At 38.1% G+C, this 17,638-nt stretch overlaps 1 pseudogene; it reads left to right on the top strand.

Moving 5' to 3' along the window:
- LOC113590658 overlaps positions 1-17,638 on the top strand; it is a 33,825-nt pseudogene that overhangs the window by 4,314 nt on the left and 11,873 nt on the right.

Here is a 17,638-nt window from a genome sequence, read left to right as displayed (position 1 = left end):
AAGACAGATTTTTCAAAGGTTTTATGGACTGATGTGACTAGAGTGACTCTTGACGGACCAGAGGGAGGGGCCCATGGCTGGATCAATTTTTGCCACAGAGCTCCACTTCGACTCAGACGTCAGCAAGGTGGAGGTGGGGTACTACTGTGGGCTGGTATTAATAAAGATGAGCTAGTTGGACGTATTCAGGTTGAGGATGGACTCAAAATCAACCACCAAACCTACTGCCAGTTTTTTAGGCAATTTCTTCAAGCAGTGGTATAGGACAAAGTCTGCATCTTTCAAAAAGACCCTGATTTTTATGCAGGACAATGCTCCATCCCATGCATTGAGGCATTCCACTGTGTGGCTAGTCAGTAAAAGCCTTAAAGATGAAAGAATAATGACAAAGCCCCCTTCCTCACTTCCCCTATTGAGAACTTGTGGGCCCTTCTTAAATGGGAGATTTATCGTGAAGGAAAACAGTACAGCTCTCTGAACAATGTCTGGGAGGCTGTGGTTGCTGTTACACAAAGAGTTGATCAACAGATTAAGAAACTGACAGACTCCATGAATGGAAGGCTTATCACTGTTATTGAAAAGAAGGCTGGCTATATTGGTCACTTTTTTTGAAATGTCAGAAATGTTTGTTTGTAAATTGAATTGTTTATTATTCTCAATTTTACAGATGAAAATAAACAAATGTGATGGGGGGGGGGATTTCTGTTATTCGTTTAGTTGCATAATAATTCTGCACATACATATTCTTCTAAAAATGCCAAAACCTCACTTTTACTTTCTTAAATATTCAGGTTTGAGGTTTATTAACATTTTGGGTTGACTAAGAGCACTGTAACTGTTCAATAATAAAATGAATCCTCAAAAATGCAACTTGCCTAATAATTGTGCACCTAGTATATACTGTTTATAATTTATACACCTGATGGCATTTGCAGGCCAAAATTAGCTACAGCAGTTTTTCCTATTGTTGGAAAATGACAAGTCTCACATTCCAAAGTGGGAATTGCACTTTTCTGTATAGTGCATCCTTCGAGTCCTAAATGCTGAAAGCTTTCAGCCTCAGCCTTGACTTACATTGTCAAATGCACATGGATTCCAGGTTGAACACTTTATAAATGTTATCATGAAATAAATCTTGCACCATAAAATACTTTTGGAGCACTGTGGTTCCACATACCTTCCATGGTTAAATGGCATTTCTGACTGGTGGGTCACAACTGGCATCTGAGCAGGCATTTCATTTTCTCTGGCTTGTTTAGGCTCTAACACTCTCTAGTGATGCTTGGAAGGAGTCAACCATAGGACAGATAATCACACTGATGTCTGCTGATGCTCAGCGCTTTAACGAGGTCACCAACTTCATCCACCTCTTATGGACATGCCCATTGCAGATCATTATGGCTATATCTTTCCTATGGGTTGAGTTGGGCCCCTCTGTGCTAGCTGGCCTGTTGGTCATGATGCTTATAGTTCCCGTTAATGGCCTGCTGGCAACCAAGTCCAAGTCCTTCCAGGTATATTACAATCGTTCACATCGAAGCAGTTGAATGCTTACTCACACACCAAATCCAAATGCAGATATAAAGCGTGTTCTTAGAAACTGAAATTATAGCTGTTCACCAATTTTATTACACTCCTGTTAAATTGTAAATTTGCATCATGTAATTAGAATGTGTGTTCTGCAGGTGTCACTGGCCACCTTCGCTGTGTTTGTATCCATCAGTCCAGACAACATCTTGGATGCGGGGAAAGCTTTTACATCCATCTCTCTCTTCAATGTCCTGCGTGCTCCTCTCGGAATGCTGCCTCAGTTGATCTCTGCTATGGTGCAGGTAATGTGCACAATCACTCAACAACATTCACTCATCCGTTCACTCACTCTTAATCAGTCCCTCGTCCGGTCATTTGTGATTGGGTTCACTTTGAAAATGAATCTTTCTGAAAATTTAAATGGTTAAATTTCTTCTGGCAACGATGATGAAATTATGGAACACAATGTTGAAAGGAGCTGTGGCAGTTTTAATTATCTAACACTAATTATCTAATACAACATGAATAGTTGTATTATATTTAGCATTTTATGAGGTCAGCGAGTTAGTGAGCAGCTTTTGTTTTGAGCTTTTATGTACACGCACCCACACACACACACACACACAGACGTGCACTCATTTCCTGTCTATGGTGAGGTTATTTTCAGATGACTGTGTCTAGGAGAAGATTGGAGAGGTTTTTGAGCAGGGATGACTTGGACACCAAAGCAATGCATCACGACAACAGCCAGAGTAGATGTCTGTCCTCTGTTGTCATGTTTGAATGACCTTTATATATGTCTGAACATGATCAAATGATAGTGAATGACATAATTCTGATGTGCAATATCGCTAAAGCAATGCTTCTTAAAAACAATTACAGTCAAAGAAAAATACCCAGAGAAAGTGTTTAATATATCACAATGTGAAATTCCATTTGATTGCCTGAAATAGCAGGGTAAAAGGTTTCGAGAATGAAAAAAATAAATTTAAAAAATATAATCTAAAAATAATATCCTTATTATACAAATTTTTATGAAGAAAATGTTTTTTGCCTTCTTTAAAGACTTTTAAGATCATTTTTTTCAAGTTTTTATTGGCAACCATTAGTTTGTGGTTGTTAGTTTACTAACTCGTTAAAGGTACATTCTGGAACTACTTTAAAATCAAACACACTCACACATGCAAAATGCATGTGCTTCTCACCTATGAGGCTACGTGACTTTCAAGGCAGCTTTGGCAGAATAAGGTTGCAGCTAGCTAAATATATCTATGTGACTTGTGCTTCATATCTATGTAAACAACCTTGAAACTGAGCATCTCTGTTCTAATAACAATGATCAGCTGCTGCCATAAGTGTGACGGATGGCATCTTCTCCTGGGAGAGGAGCAGAGAGCCAGTTCTTAAGAAGTGAGTTCTGCGCTATGTTATTACAGCCCTGTACTGAAAACAGATAAGACAGCAGGGCCTTTAGGGCATATGTTGTCTACTCTTTATATGATTAATTTTTCATGATACACTCTGGTATGTTACAATTTATTTGTTTATTTATTTATTTTTCTGGTGGCTTACCTTTGATGAGCTTTCTCCTCCCTGTCAGCCTCATCTAGTTCTCAGAACACATGTGGTATTTACTGTCCTGCCATGGTACATCATTTAATTTTCTGCTGCTTACAGGGCGTCAGAGACAGCATAAATGATAAATGCAGCATTCGTTTCTGATATTGCATAAACTGACTTTAGCCATTTTCTTGCCACAGTAAAAAAAAAATTCCTGATGTTTATTAATATTTTGATATTCTCCATATTTGAATTACTCGGTAGTCTAAAAGGTAGTTTGGGCCAAAGATTCAAGGAAGCAAGGTCTTTCAAGTGAACCCCAGTTCACTGTGGCCTACATAATAAATATGAACACACAAAAAGTAAGCGATATCCAACCTCAAAATAGCTTCAAGGAGTGATTAAATAATTTCAGTAATCCTAATCCTGACTGTGCCCACAAGTGTGTCTGAGACTGCTATAATAAGATCCAGTTATCAGTTTGGGCCGTTATTTGACTCATCATTCAGGTAACTGTGTTTGACCCTCTGAAATCAATATTGAAAATGATTTAAAAAAATACTGTATTATGTCATTTTCATTTCAGTTAAATTCAGTTCAGATTTGTGCATGTGCCCTTGTACATTTGATATTGTTCAACATGTGTTTGTGCTTTTCGTCAGTGTTTCGCTGGACATTAATCCTGGTCTACTGGTGGCGGTGGTGGGAGCAGTAGGTGCAGGCAAGTCCTCGCTCATCTCTGCTCTGCTGGGAGAAATGCACAGACTTTCTGGGTCCATCAATGTCAAGGTAATCATCACAAGCACTTATTGCTGTTAGCATTGGAAGATAATGGCTTTTTTTTTTAAAGAAAACATACATGTTTTATGATCTTGGATCTTGGTAGATTTTTTCCCTATGCATAATCTGTTGCTGAACAGCTGATTGAAATCTTGGTGAATGCTTTTGCCGCTTTTGAAGGCCCTGTGTTTTTAGCATTCACATCTCTAAAAGAGCAAACCAGTAATACAAGATCGGGTGCAGAAAGTGTCACACCAGTTCAGTTAATTTCTCTTCTCTTCTCTTCTCTTCTCTTCTCTTCTCTTCGGGCCTCTCCTCTCCTCTTCACTCTCTTTTCTTTTCTTATCTTATCCTGTGCTGTCCTGTCTTGTCCTGTCAGGGATCTGTGGCATATGTGCCTCAGCAGGCTTGGATTCAGAATGCTACTCTAAAGGACAATATACTGTTTGGCTGGATGAGCAGAAGCTCCAGAGGGTGGTGGAGGCCTGTGCTCTGAAGCCTGACCTGGAGCTGCTGCCCGGGGGAGTCCTAACTGAGATTGGGGAGAAAGAAAAAACATTGGCCCTTCAAGGCCCAGTTAACTATGCAGTAAAAAAAAACAAAAAACTGTCAGGCCAGTGACAATAATGTTCTTAAAACTAAAATAACAGAGATACATTCCTATGCCGATTAAATTATTTACCATGTTCACAGGTATTAATCTCAGGGAAGGCTATATTGAAAATGATGATCAAAATTGAGCCATGAACATAACTTTACTGATACTATTTGTATGTAAATACATAGTGTATTGCCTTGCACACCTACCACTTGATTGATTTGAAATAGAAATATATTCTATACATCACTGTTGACTGACGTTACAGATAATGTCAATGCAGTTTCCTTAAACATTCAATCTTTCCATGGGACAAACCTAGCTATTTGTATATCATTTGTGTTACAGACTCATGAGTTGAGGGTACCAGCAAACATCTTTGGCCATAATGCACATTAGTAACATAGAGTTGCTTACCAACTCTAAAATGGAATGGAGTCTGGCTGCATGCCTAACCTGGATGCAGAGATTAATCCCTTGTTACTGCGTCCCCACAGGGCATCAACCTGAGTGGAGGGCAGAAGCAGACGGTGAGTCTGGCTTGAGCAATCTATAGCTCATCGGATATGTACCTGCTGGATGACCCGCTGTCTGCTGTGGACTCCCACGTGGGCAAACATCTGTTCGAGAGAGTGATCGGACCTGAGGGCCTGCTTAAGGAAAAGGTTAGTTCTGTTTGGTTTACTGCATTATGTCATTTTCACATCAACACAAATGAAATGAGTGAGAATTAGTAATTGAAATACTACACGGGGAAACCTACAATGTATTAATGTTGATATTTATGCTCACTTCCCCTTCCCCAGACCTGCAACCACTGGCTACTGTATTATATACACAATATAGATGATAATGATATAGCTGCAGACTGTAGGCCATTGTCTTGTTGAATTTGCACACCCTCCTCTGATGAATCTCACTGGCCACAGGACCAAGTCATTCTCAATTTATCAGTGACATTGATGATAGTGTCATGGTATAAGATCCTGCATGGTGTTAGATCCTGTTTTTCTACAAATCACTGTCACTACTGAGTTGGAAGAAGAGTTGGAGGGTGGCTAACCAAAAGTGAGGCTATTGTAGTGAGGATATTGTTTAAATCTTCATAATAAACAAATTTTTCTAAACAAACAAGCAAACAAGCAAAAAACATGGTTGTGAGTGTAGGTGACATATTTGACAATTACTGTTTGATATGAAATGAATGCACTTTGAAATGCTTTGTTTCAGATCCATACTTGATCCATACCTATGGAAAGGCTCATAACTGCATTGTAAAACCTGCCAGCTCTTTTCAGCCTTTTCGCCAGCAAGCAACATCACATAGAGTACTTTAACATATCAGAAACTGGCAGACACAGAAAAGCCAACCCCAGCAGCAAATCCATACCATGTCTCTGGCAGCATGTCCTGACAATATGTGCTTGTCAGTGTTTTAGCTTAGAATGTTTGGTAAGGGCATGTGGAGGTCATTGTTAAAACAAGAGGAGATATTGTTAAGATCAGTGTGCCCAAGTGCCTAAGTCTGCCCTGTCTATTAAACAGGAACCGGTATCCTCAGCAAAAAGAGAGAAATATGATTTCAGTTGGTGTGTGCCCTATTGTGGGCTAAAATAGTGGGCCTGTTTATGGAATTTTTTGCATTTTTCTGTCAAAAATTTTCTTAAAGCTCATTTGAATTTGTACAACAACAATTGTTACTAAAACCCATTTTTAGACCCATATCCTGGTAACCCACGGGGTCAGCTTCTTGCCCTATGTGGATGAGATCATTGTGTTGGTGGACAGCATCATGTCAGAGGTTGGGTCTTACAGCAGACTAAAAGCCAGCAAGGGAGCTTTCTCTGAGTTCCTGGACATGTATGCTAAAGAGGAGAGCAGTGAAGTCCAGGAACAGTCTGGTATGTATTCACTTTAGATGAATAGTTCATTTTATGATTTTGGCTGACATCAAAAGTTGCTCACCTGTCTTGATCCTGACTAAGCTCTTAAGAGGGATTCAACAAAGGGATTCAACAGTTTGAGTAGTTTAGGAGCGCAAGGTTTCTTGCCTATTAGTTTTTTTTTAGCATGGAATACACTTGAGTACACTTGAATAGATAAGATCGGCTAGCACTTATTGTCACATGCTCACGCTAGGGGACATTACTGTGTTTTGAATATGAATACAGTGCAATTTATAAATGATTGGATAGTGATGTTTTTTCTTGCTTTTGGTTCTTTACATTGAATTTTAAATAAGACAGTGACTATGACTAGAATTTCAGCTTTATTCCAAGGGCAATATACAGAGTAAACCATATAAGAATCATAGCCTTTCTTATTAGTTTTGCCCCATTTCATAAGACCAAAAATATTTGTACAAATAAACTTAAAAAAAAGAATTAAATAAATACATTTATACATTAAATAAATTATCATTAAATACATTAGAATTAGAATTTCTTAAATAAATAATTAATAAATAAACAATTAATTAATTTAATTAATTATTATAAGTATTAAATACAATTGTCATGTTTAAAGTATTAAATACAATTGTCATGTTTACTACTTGATTGCAAATAATACCACTGATGATCATTTGTCTGTTTTAAGCCTTTTTTTTTGGCCTTTGGTCTTATATACAGTAAGTGAAATTAATGTTCAGGTTTGGTGATTGGCCAGTGAAGACCACTTCACTTTTTGGCCCTGAAAAAAAATCTTAGTTGCTTCGTTGTACAGGTGCAAGGTGAAGCATAGTCCAATTTTGAGTTATTTTGTTGAATCCTGTGAAGCAGCTTCTGTGCACTTTATCTTTCACCTGCTGTTAGCAGTCATGTCAACAAATGTGGCTAGTAGTGCTGGATGTGGTTTCTCTATATGGTGCCGTTTGGTGTTATTTTTGCTTAGCTACATTTTCCAAAGCCAGTCTAATTCAAGAACATTGTTTGAATGAGAATTTTCAGCTGAATTATATAAGTCACTAAAAAATCAAAATGGTGATCAAAAATCATTCATAAAGTTTAAGAAAATCAAGATCTTTTGCTATATCATCCAGTACTACAGGCTGGCATATCTGTTCCATTATGTTTCATAGATGAAGTGTTGTCCTTGGAATAATTGCATTCCTCAAAGTTTCCTCTTTGCATCACTTTGGCAAAGGTTAATTTTTGTCTCATCTGTTGATTAGCCTTTTGGCCAGAGCTCAGGTTTCTAGCTTTTATAACGCTGCTGTTTTTGTATTTTAGTCAACTATCTAGCTGTTTATTAATTTTTTTAGACACAGCTGCATGCAATTTTTAAAATGAATCTACAGACATTGCATTGTTTTTCTGAGTGCATCATATATAGTGGTAATTTAATGGTATAGTGGTAATTTAATCTGTGAGAAATGTCAAGTCAAATTTATTTATTTAGCGCTTTTTACAAAAGATGTCACAAAGTATCTTTACAAATGGTTGAGTCCAAGCCGCCAGTGATCAAACCAAGGGAGACAGTGGCAAGGAAAAACTCTCTAGAGCATGAGAAAGAAACCTTGAGAGGAACAAAGACTCAAAGGGTGGCCCATCCTCCTCTGGCTGACAATGGAAACCACAATAGTAACAATATAGTCAATAAGGAACAGAATAAGCAATGAAAAAAAAAAAATAATAAAATGAAAAAATAAGCAATTAATATCTAATCTGGTTTTCTAGTCCTAGTCTGGACCCATGTCCAAAACCAATCTCATACGAGAATGTCTATCAAGGGCAATGGAGAAGTTGTTGGCTGGGGTGGAGGTGTGTGGCTACAGCAGGAGACATCAGAGGGTGGTGGGAGTAGCCATGGCAGCTAAAACAGTTTGAGGCTCAATAACAACATGAGATCAGGGGTAGATGTACCTCGACAGATAGAGAGAATAGATTATTAGGCATGTCTAGGTATGAACTGGAGTAAAACAATCTTCAAAGGAAGAGGAATTGTAACCATTTTTATCATTTATGCTTAGAGCATTTTTATAAATGGTTGCTATAGAGCCTCCTCAGACATTTAAAAAAGGGCTGTGTATTGATTGTTTCTGGTAAGATTTCTTAAGTAACTGTTAGAAATTCGTTCAAAGTGACCAGTACTTCAGGTTCGATCTCCTCTAAGTTACCCTCTGCCCTCTGTCCTCTGTAGCTGGATCCTAGGAAGTCAAGAGACAATGACACCAGGGTAGTGAATCAAGAGAGTTCCACTTTATTGAAGACAGCACAGAGTTTATATGTGTCCTATATCTACTATCAAAATCTACCGGATGACGCCATGTTCTACTGTCTAATCTAAAGGTCTACGAAGAAAAGAGAGAAGCGAGGTTAGTAAAGATTAGGATGCACTCCGCATGACCGAGCCATGAGCTGTTCCTGTGTGAGCCATGAGCTACTCCTGTGCATAGAGAGAGACAGGGAGAGAGAGAAAGAGAAAGGGAGTGGTAAAGGAGACAAAAAGAGGGAGTGGATGACCTCGGGCGACTAGCTCGCGGTCAAGGAGTCATGTCATGGCTGATAAGCAGAGACCTTGCGTTGGGTGCCTGAACACAGAAAGGCTCCAGTGTCTAACAATAAATATCTCCATCTACTGAAGTGGAGTAAGTGCTATACAAATAAACTTGCTTTATCTTGCCTATGTAAAGTTCTATATGACCTCTTTCCTCAATATTTAAATTCACTTATTTTGTATAATGAACAGCTACATAGGTCACAAGGTGCTGGTTAACTATTACCACCTAGAATTATGAAAGTTACATCAAGAGAAAGAGTATTTTCATACAAAATCCTGCATGCTTTGGAATAACCTACCAGTCAGGGTTTATAATTCAGACCCAGTCTCTATTTTAAGTCTAGGTTGAAAACACATTTGCTATTCAAGTTTTTGGAAATGAGATTTCATGTTATAGAAATGGTGCAGACCCAGGAGTTCATAGACCAAAGAATAAATGTAAATTCTCATGCGTTCACATTAGTTTGATAGAGAGTTTGGCTGCTCTTCTCTTTTAGTTAAGCTGTTATGGCTGATCTTCCAGAATCTCAGCTGTAATTGTACATAACTATCCAGCACATTATACAGCTAGCCATCTCCCTGTTTCTTTTTTCCTGCCATGCTGTATACAACTGTCCCTCTTTTCTCCTCTTGGTCTCAGGGAAATTTTCTCACCTAGCCTTGCTCACTAAGGAGCTGCACCCAGATTTTCTGTTTATAATATCTGTAAAGCTGCTTTATGACAACATGTGTTGTAAAAACAATGCTCTTTAGAATGCTATTCATAGACTTCCAAATCAATGTTTAACACCATCATATCCCAGAAGCTATCCCAGTGACTACCACAAAGGAGGTGAGGCAGCTTGAGGCCTGATATGAGGACAGCAATCTCTCTCTAAATGTAAATATTTTGGACAAGTGCCTCACACTACCCTGCACATCAGAAGTATTGTACTTCTACACTGCTTCAAGTCCTTTTTAGTGCATATCACAACCCTGATCACTATGGAGACAGAGGAGACTAGAAGAATACCATCCTGATTTGCTTCTACAGAAGCATCATAGACCTGCAGTATAACTGTCTGGTATGGAAACAGATTCCCCTCATACAGGAAGTCTCTTCAGATGGATCAGGGTGCATCCTTATATGGTTTGTTTACAGAGCAACCAGACTCAATCCTCTAAATTTACAGTCAGTCAGATTGCTGAACAGATCTGCCAAAAGGACACTTCTACATTCACATTGAACTGCAACCTCAGGTCTATTCTACTACTACTGCACCCAGTTAGTTTACATTTGAGATTAAACTTCATTTGCTTTAATCTGTTCACTTTGTTTACTCCTCTGACACTATTTAGGATGCTAAGATATATTATCAGCCAACAATAGGTACTGCATAATGCAGTACACTATAATGTATACTGAAAAATAGCAATACACCCACCCCACTGCCACTGACTAATCTACTGCCCTGTCCTATGCTTAGTGATTTATTTACATTTACATTTATTGGATTTAGCAGATGCTCTTATCCAGAGCAACTTACAAAAGTGCTTTGTCATTTACTCATAGAATACATCCTAGCCAATAGAGTAGGACAGAATCCAATATACCAATGATCTAGAATAGTGTAGAAATACAGGGATCAATGTTAATGCCTAGAAGTAAAAAATACATGAGGTCTGTCTTAGACAATGATAAGTGCAATAAACAATAAGTACTAGAGTTAGACAAGATCAGTTTAATAAACAATACCCTACAATAAGTACTAGTTTAGTTAGTCAATATAGCAGGATCAGTGGTTGTTTCAATATTCCATGAATAGATGGGCCTTCAGTCTGCATTTGAAGAATGCAAGGGACTCTGCTGTCCAGACAGCATGTGAGAGTTCATTCCAACTTCTTGGAGCCAGGACAGAAAATAGTCTCGATGCTTGTCTTCCATGAGACTTGAGGTTCAAAGTAATCAAGGTACGGATTGAGCTTTGATCTCATGTATGAAGGGGCTGGTCCATTTTTGTGTTTGTAGGCAAGCATTGAGGTTTTAAATCTGATGCGTGTGGCTACTAGAAGCCAATGAAGGGAGCGCAGCAGCGGAGTAACGTGTGAACTTCAGAAATTTGAAGACCAGTCATACTGCTGAATTCTGGACAAGTTGTAGAGGTTTGATGGCTCTTAGAGGAAGACCAGCAAGTAGTTAGTTGCAGTAGTCTAGCTTTGAAATCACAAGAGACTGCACAAGCACGTGGGTAGATTCCTGTTAGAGAAACGGCAAAATCCTTTGTATGTTACAAAGGAGAAATCTGCAAGACTGGGTTAGATTTGAAACATGAGTTAAGAACGACAACTAGTTGTTCAAAGTTATGCCCAGGCTACTGGCAGCTTCAGATGGTGATACCAGGGAGTTCTCGAAGAAGAAACTGTGAGGTCATGGTAAGGGTTGGGAGTACCTGGAATGTTCAGAAGCTCAGGTTTACTGGAGATGAGCTTCAAGTGGTAGGCTGTCATCCATGATGCAATGTTAGTCATGCATGCTAAGATACATCTGGAGACCTGCGTGTCATAGGGTCGAAAAGAAATAAATAATTGAGTGTCATCGGCATAGCAGTGCTAGGAGAAACCATGAGAAGATATCATATTAACAAGAGAACGAGTATACAAAGAAGAGAAGGGGGCCTAATACTGAGCCCTGTGGAACATCAGTAGAGAGTCTACATGGTTTAGCTGTGGATCCTGTCCATGTTACCTGATAGGACCGTCCGTCCAGATAGGACTGAAACTGTTTCTATGTAGAGCCAGTCACACCAAGCCTGGAGAGAACAGAGAGGAGAATGTTGTTTTTAATCTCTTGTACAGGGAATGTATACTGTATGTATAGTGTATAGTTTATTGTATAGTCTATATTGTATTGTGCATACAGTTTTGCACTGTTTAACAGTTTACACTGTTTACAGTCTCATGTCAGCACCATGTCCTAGAGAAACTACAGCATGTTTCATTCCTTGCTTCTCTAGTGAGACAATAAAATTGACTTTGAAAATTTTGTTCTTTAAGGATTATATCTGTAGGTTCTGTGCGGTAAATCTTATGGGGGCATGTTGTTGCATACCTCATACTTACAGTAGGCTTTGAGTGATCTTTTTCTTTTTTTTTCATGATTGTAACTATTCTTCCACTACTGTGATTTTAGTATTCTGGCCCATTAGTTGCTATATCTTAGCACAGCAGTTCATACTTGCTTTTTATCAATGTACTTCATTTGCATTTCAATTTCAAAACAGCAGAAACTGTCTAGTTAAATACCACTGAACTGTTTATTACATGCATCTGATACCTTTGACAGCCTTGCGGATGTCAAATCCTTTTCCCTTGTTTTTATCTTTAGACATGTCACAGACCACTGTGGTCCTGGAAGGCCAAGACCATCAGGTCGACAGCGTTCATAAGAACCATGGCCAAAGTCATGCCTGCAGCTTTAACTGGTAAAGCCATATGCATAAGGCCAGAGCAAAAAGAAATATGAAATATGTGAAATATGTGGGTTAAAATAAATAAATAAATGTAATTATATATATATATATATATATATATATATATATATATATATATATATATATATATATATATATATATATATATATATATAGGAATGACAGCTGTCAATATGTTAAATTTGTCCTGCTTTTACCTATGTTATGTGAGTGATGCAAATATATTTCATAATTTTATGTGTGATAACTTAAGGTTGTCCATTCATATGGCCCTTGACCATAACAAGGTTAAATCTCATAGCAGGTCATTCAGACTTGTCAGCATGGTGCCTTGATAGAAACTGTACAAATTATTAGGACCTAGGATTTCGTTTTATGTGGTCTGGCCGCTTTCGTAATATTAATACCCAACTTTTTGGCAAAATTATCATAGCACAAAGCAGATCACATGTATTGCCACAACCTTCCAATACAGTTGTGTTCAGTCTTTTTCAGGCTATTGAAAGTGATGCAGAAATATCCTTTTGACCTTCTGATGTTTTAGAACCTGCAAACTTGTTTGGGGCCTCTAGGTTACACAGGTGCTTTGCAGGCCCTTGGAGTATTGCTTTGACTTTCCAATACAAAAACACACAGCCTATGGAAAAGGTTGTAGAACACTGAGTGCAACCTAGTGCCTCCAAACTCTGCATATCCTATTTCCCTAAGGAGTAGTTTATACCTGCCTGCCTAGGTCACATGGCTGATCCAGAGACCCCTGGAACGGAACTTTGCCCTTCCAATTAGAAGGCATGTGATTTATCTGGGCCAATCGAAAAAGGCACAGAACATACAACCTAGGGCCTCCAAACTTGGCATATACCATCCTTCATTTATGCAAGCCAAGTTTAGTACCCCTAGGGCACATGGCTGCTTCACAGGCCCCTGGAGTGTTGCTTTGACCTTCTTATTCAACACCTTACAATCTTTTGCCAGCATTATTTTAATTTCTGTTTCCAGTTGCCGCTGTGCATTTAAAAAAAAATGCTATGAAGAACAAACAAACTTCAAATTATTACTAGGAAGAAGGCTGACCTTGTGACCTAAGGCCGCTTACCTCCGTGTATGTATTCTCCCTAAGGCCTAGTTTATGTCTATCAAGTTTGGTTGAATGACTGGGTCACAGACCTTCCAAATAAAATGACCACATAGCCATTTTGGGTCAATGGAAAATGTTGCTGACTGTGCAACCTCAGCATACACTGTCATACATTGGCACTGTTTTGACCTTTTCCTGTTTTTATTTGTAAGTGATTCACTTATTAAAAGCTTTCCAGACTTGGTTAATGCCTGTACCATTATCACCCAAACCTTCTAGTATTGGCTAGCTCCTTGACTATCTGCAAGCTCCTTGACATCAGACACATTAACTGTTTGACTTGCTTCAGCCATAGCATCCTTAAGTTGTCCAGTTGTTGCTGTTGTTGTTGTTTTGCATGAAATCATTAATTTCAAGACCCATTTCTCTGTAATGGCTTTGAATTACTTGGAAATTTTATCCAAGCTGTTGTCATCTAAGGGAACAAGCGCCACTTTCAACTTAATTTTTTTGATGTAATTTTTATTCTTTCTCATGTCTATAACCACTAGAATCAGTGGGCACATTTGTGCTCACATAAATGTAGATGCTTTAGTGTAATTTGCCTGTGACTTACTGTCATTTTCAACCTTTTCTGATGGAAAGCAGTTATTAGAGGATTCTGCAAACATTACTAACAAATCTGGATAAAATCCAGTTTGGACCACAGGATTCTCATTCTCAGTGTAACACAACTATTTTTATGGAGGGTGGCCACTGTCTTGCTCACAGTCAGTGAGTTTCTGTCACTTAATGACCTCTGGAGCCTTTCACATGTTTTCTGACCATTTGAAGCAGATGTGTTATGCTTTTTACACTCTTCAATTAATCTAGCATTTTGCTTGGTCAGTTGTGAAGATTTGGACTCCCAATAAAGCTTAATAATGAAAAAACATTCTTCAAAAGAGTCATGCTTGATGGCATATCCCAAAGCCTTTTTTAGACTCATCTAGAGTCCATGTTTTCTGTCAGAAAACCTTTAGAGGAAGAATAGTGAGTTGTCTTTTGCTCACAGATATGTTTCGTCACAACCTCATTTATCTCTTATATACCTCATCTGAATTGAAACTCCACATGAGAGGATATCACACTGCTCTTAATCTCAGCTATACTACCTTATCCTGATTCTGTCTGAAAACAGCATCTAGCCAATATTTCTTGGTTCAGAATAATAGCATTACTCATTAAAGAGGTGTTAGTGTAGCATTTGGGTCATGACACCCAGTTGTTAGAAATTTGACAATGGAGATTCAGGAGCCTGCAATGATCCTTGGCGAGGGTGATAGATAGTGTGGCTTATGCCTGGGAGTTATCACCTCCTGAACAGGCAGTCACTGTGGCACCATTACAGAGACATTCAGAAAAATAATAGAAGTACAAACATAATATAAAACAGAATCAGAAACAATCACAAAATAACACAGTTATAAATTCCTTCAATTGTCTCCATAAGTCTAGTTTATACTTGCCGATTCTAGGACCCTTTGGTCACACAGCTTGTATGCTAACCCCGTGAATTTTGATTTGACCTTCCAATTCAAATGTGTGCAGCCTATTTTGGCAATGAAAAAGGTTGCAGAAATCCAGTTATGCGACTTAAAGCCACAGAAGGCTGACCATGTGATCTTCAAACTAAGTCACCTCTGTTCCTCTTATGCAAGGCTTTTTGAAATGAAAATGCCAAGCAAAAATTAGAATCTTTTTTTATAACTTTCCACATGTACTGATTATAAAACAGCAGTGATGCTTCAAAGTCTTATGGTACTGACTGGTCTTGGTCAATTTTTGATTTCACGATAATTTTCCTGAATAAACAATGTAAGCAGAATCACTCTTTCCCATTATCCATATAAAATTTGTATGTTCATGACTCACCATATCATTAACAAATTCAGCTGTGTTAACAGTGTGTTTGCCTTAATTCTTTGGAAACTAGTCACCATTTATTAATATTAAAGAATAAGCTCCCAAATGGCCCTACCAAAATGTGTTTGCCCTGCCATTGTGGGTTTGAGCCCCAAGGATGCCACAGCCATCTGTGGCTAGGTGTTCAAGGGAATAAAATTAGTGCTGCTCTTTGGGTGAGAAAGAGGCACTACTTAGCCAATTCAAAGTCCAGTTTATTTACATAGTGTTTTTGCAACATGCATTGTCATAAAACAGCTTTACAAATGTCTGTGTCAAGATGAGCAAGCCAGTGGTGACAGTGGCAAGAAAAAACTCATGAGTGGAATAAGGAAGAAACCTTGGGAGGACCAAAACTCAAGCGAGAACTCATCCTCTTTGGAAAACTTATAAGCATTCCATGCTAAACTACATTATAAATAGTCCGTGCAAGTGCAAAACAGCAAAGTTCAATAGCATTCCTGATTCCAGCATTCCAATTAGGACATTCCTCTGAGTGCATTCATCTGTGTTGCAGCAAGGGCATCACCTGTCTGCACCCCTAGGGCTTGTAGTTGTATGATGGAGCTTGTTAATTTGTTATTGGGAATTGGCTTAATGACTAAAATTAGATGAAAGATAAAAATATATAGAATCAAGCTGTATGCAAAGTCTGTTGTAAAATTGAGGTTCATTGTCTGTTATCGGTCTTCAGGCTGTGAATAATTTATTTGAAGTGTTTTCAATCTGGAGAACAAGAATCAATTCTGGAAACATTATTTTGTTTGAATTCTCAATCCCCCAGTACCCTGAAATGTATTATTATTAAAATGATCTGCACTGAGTACTGTCAGAAACTGGGTCTACTTGCAAAGTGAATATATTTTGCTAACTGCACATAATTGAATCTTGTGTAATCAGAATTTTTCAGTAGATTAACATTACATCAAAGTAACATATCTCCATAATATGAATTTATACTAAAAGCCTGTTTCTCACATCAGTACATATAATATTTTGTGAACTGGTATTGAAGCAGAGCTCTATTTGCTGTGTACTGTTACCAAAACAGATTTTCAAAGCCCATGAAGGTACCATCACTCAGGTTAATTGAGAAGGAGACTGTGCAGACTGGACGTGTATGAACTTCTAAACTGTATTCATTTGAATGCTGCCCATGACACTGCCTCAAATAAACAACTCTATAACAGAAATGCATACCAGAATAAATGCAACTTCAGATTCTCTTTAAAATAGCTAAACTTCCTTCACTCTGTCTATCCATTTTTGCTCCCATCAGGTGAAGTTCTCTGTGTATCTATAGTACCTGAGGGCTATGGGCTGTGGACTTGCCAATATGTTCATCACCTTGTACATCATCCAGAATGTGGCTTTCATCGGTCAGAACCTGTGGCTCAGTAAGTGGACGAATGATGCAGTGAAGTGCCCCAATGGAGGGTCCTACCCAGCCCATATTAGAGACATGAGAATTGGAGTCTTTGGAGCTCTTGGAGTGGTGCAAGGTAACAGAAACCTGGCCATTTCTCTCACACTTGTATAACACTTAAGCCTGAAAATAAGTTCTTTAAAATTAGCATTAATTAGTATTTTGGATCCCAATTCATTCATCAATATAGACATTTAGGCATTTTTGATTATCTGGCTCAGCATGAGTCTATTCAGTTGAACATAATAAAAATAAAAAATAGATTGAGATGAGAATTGGATTGCATTGTGGATTGGATTGGATTGGATTGGATTAAAGATTTTCATCAGTGTTATTTGAAGTGTGTTGGTTGGACATTGGACATTTGTTTTATTGGATGCCCCAGTTTCTTATTATTGTCAGGCTTCATGGTGTTTCTGGGCACTGTGCTCTTGGTTGACGGAGCAATCCATGCTTCCAGGAGTCTACACACTCATATGCTGTCCAATATCCTCAGAGTGCCCATGATGTTCTTTGACATCACACCATCAGGAAGCGTGATCAATCGCTTTGCAAAGGTACATATACCATTAGAAGTATAAACAGTTTCAACTTAATTAGAAGTTTTAAATATATATAGATGTTGTTGGCATAAGAATGTATCATCTCTGGGTATTTCACTATTTAGAAAGTAATTGTTACTTTACTTTTCCATTTAGAATTAGTAGCTTATATCAAAGTCTTAATTTATTTATTAAACAATAAAAATAATG

Source organism: Electrophorus electricus, chromosome 9 (assembly GCF_013358815.1).
Source record: "Electrophorus electricus isolate fEleEle1 chromosome 9, fEleEle1.pri, whole genome shotgun sequence".
NCBI lineage: Eukaryota > Metazoa > Chordata > Actinopteri > Gymnotiformes > Gymnotidae > Electrophorus > Electrophorus electricus.
The sequence above is the reverse complement of the archived record's forward strand: the minus strand, read 5'-3'. Positions and strand labels throughout refer to the sequence as shown.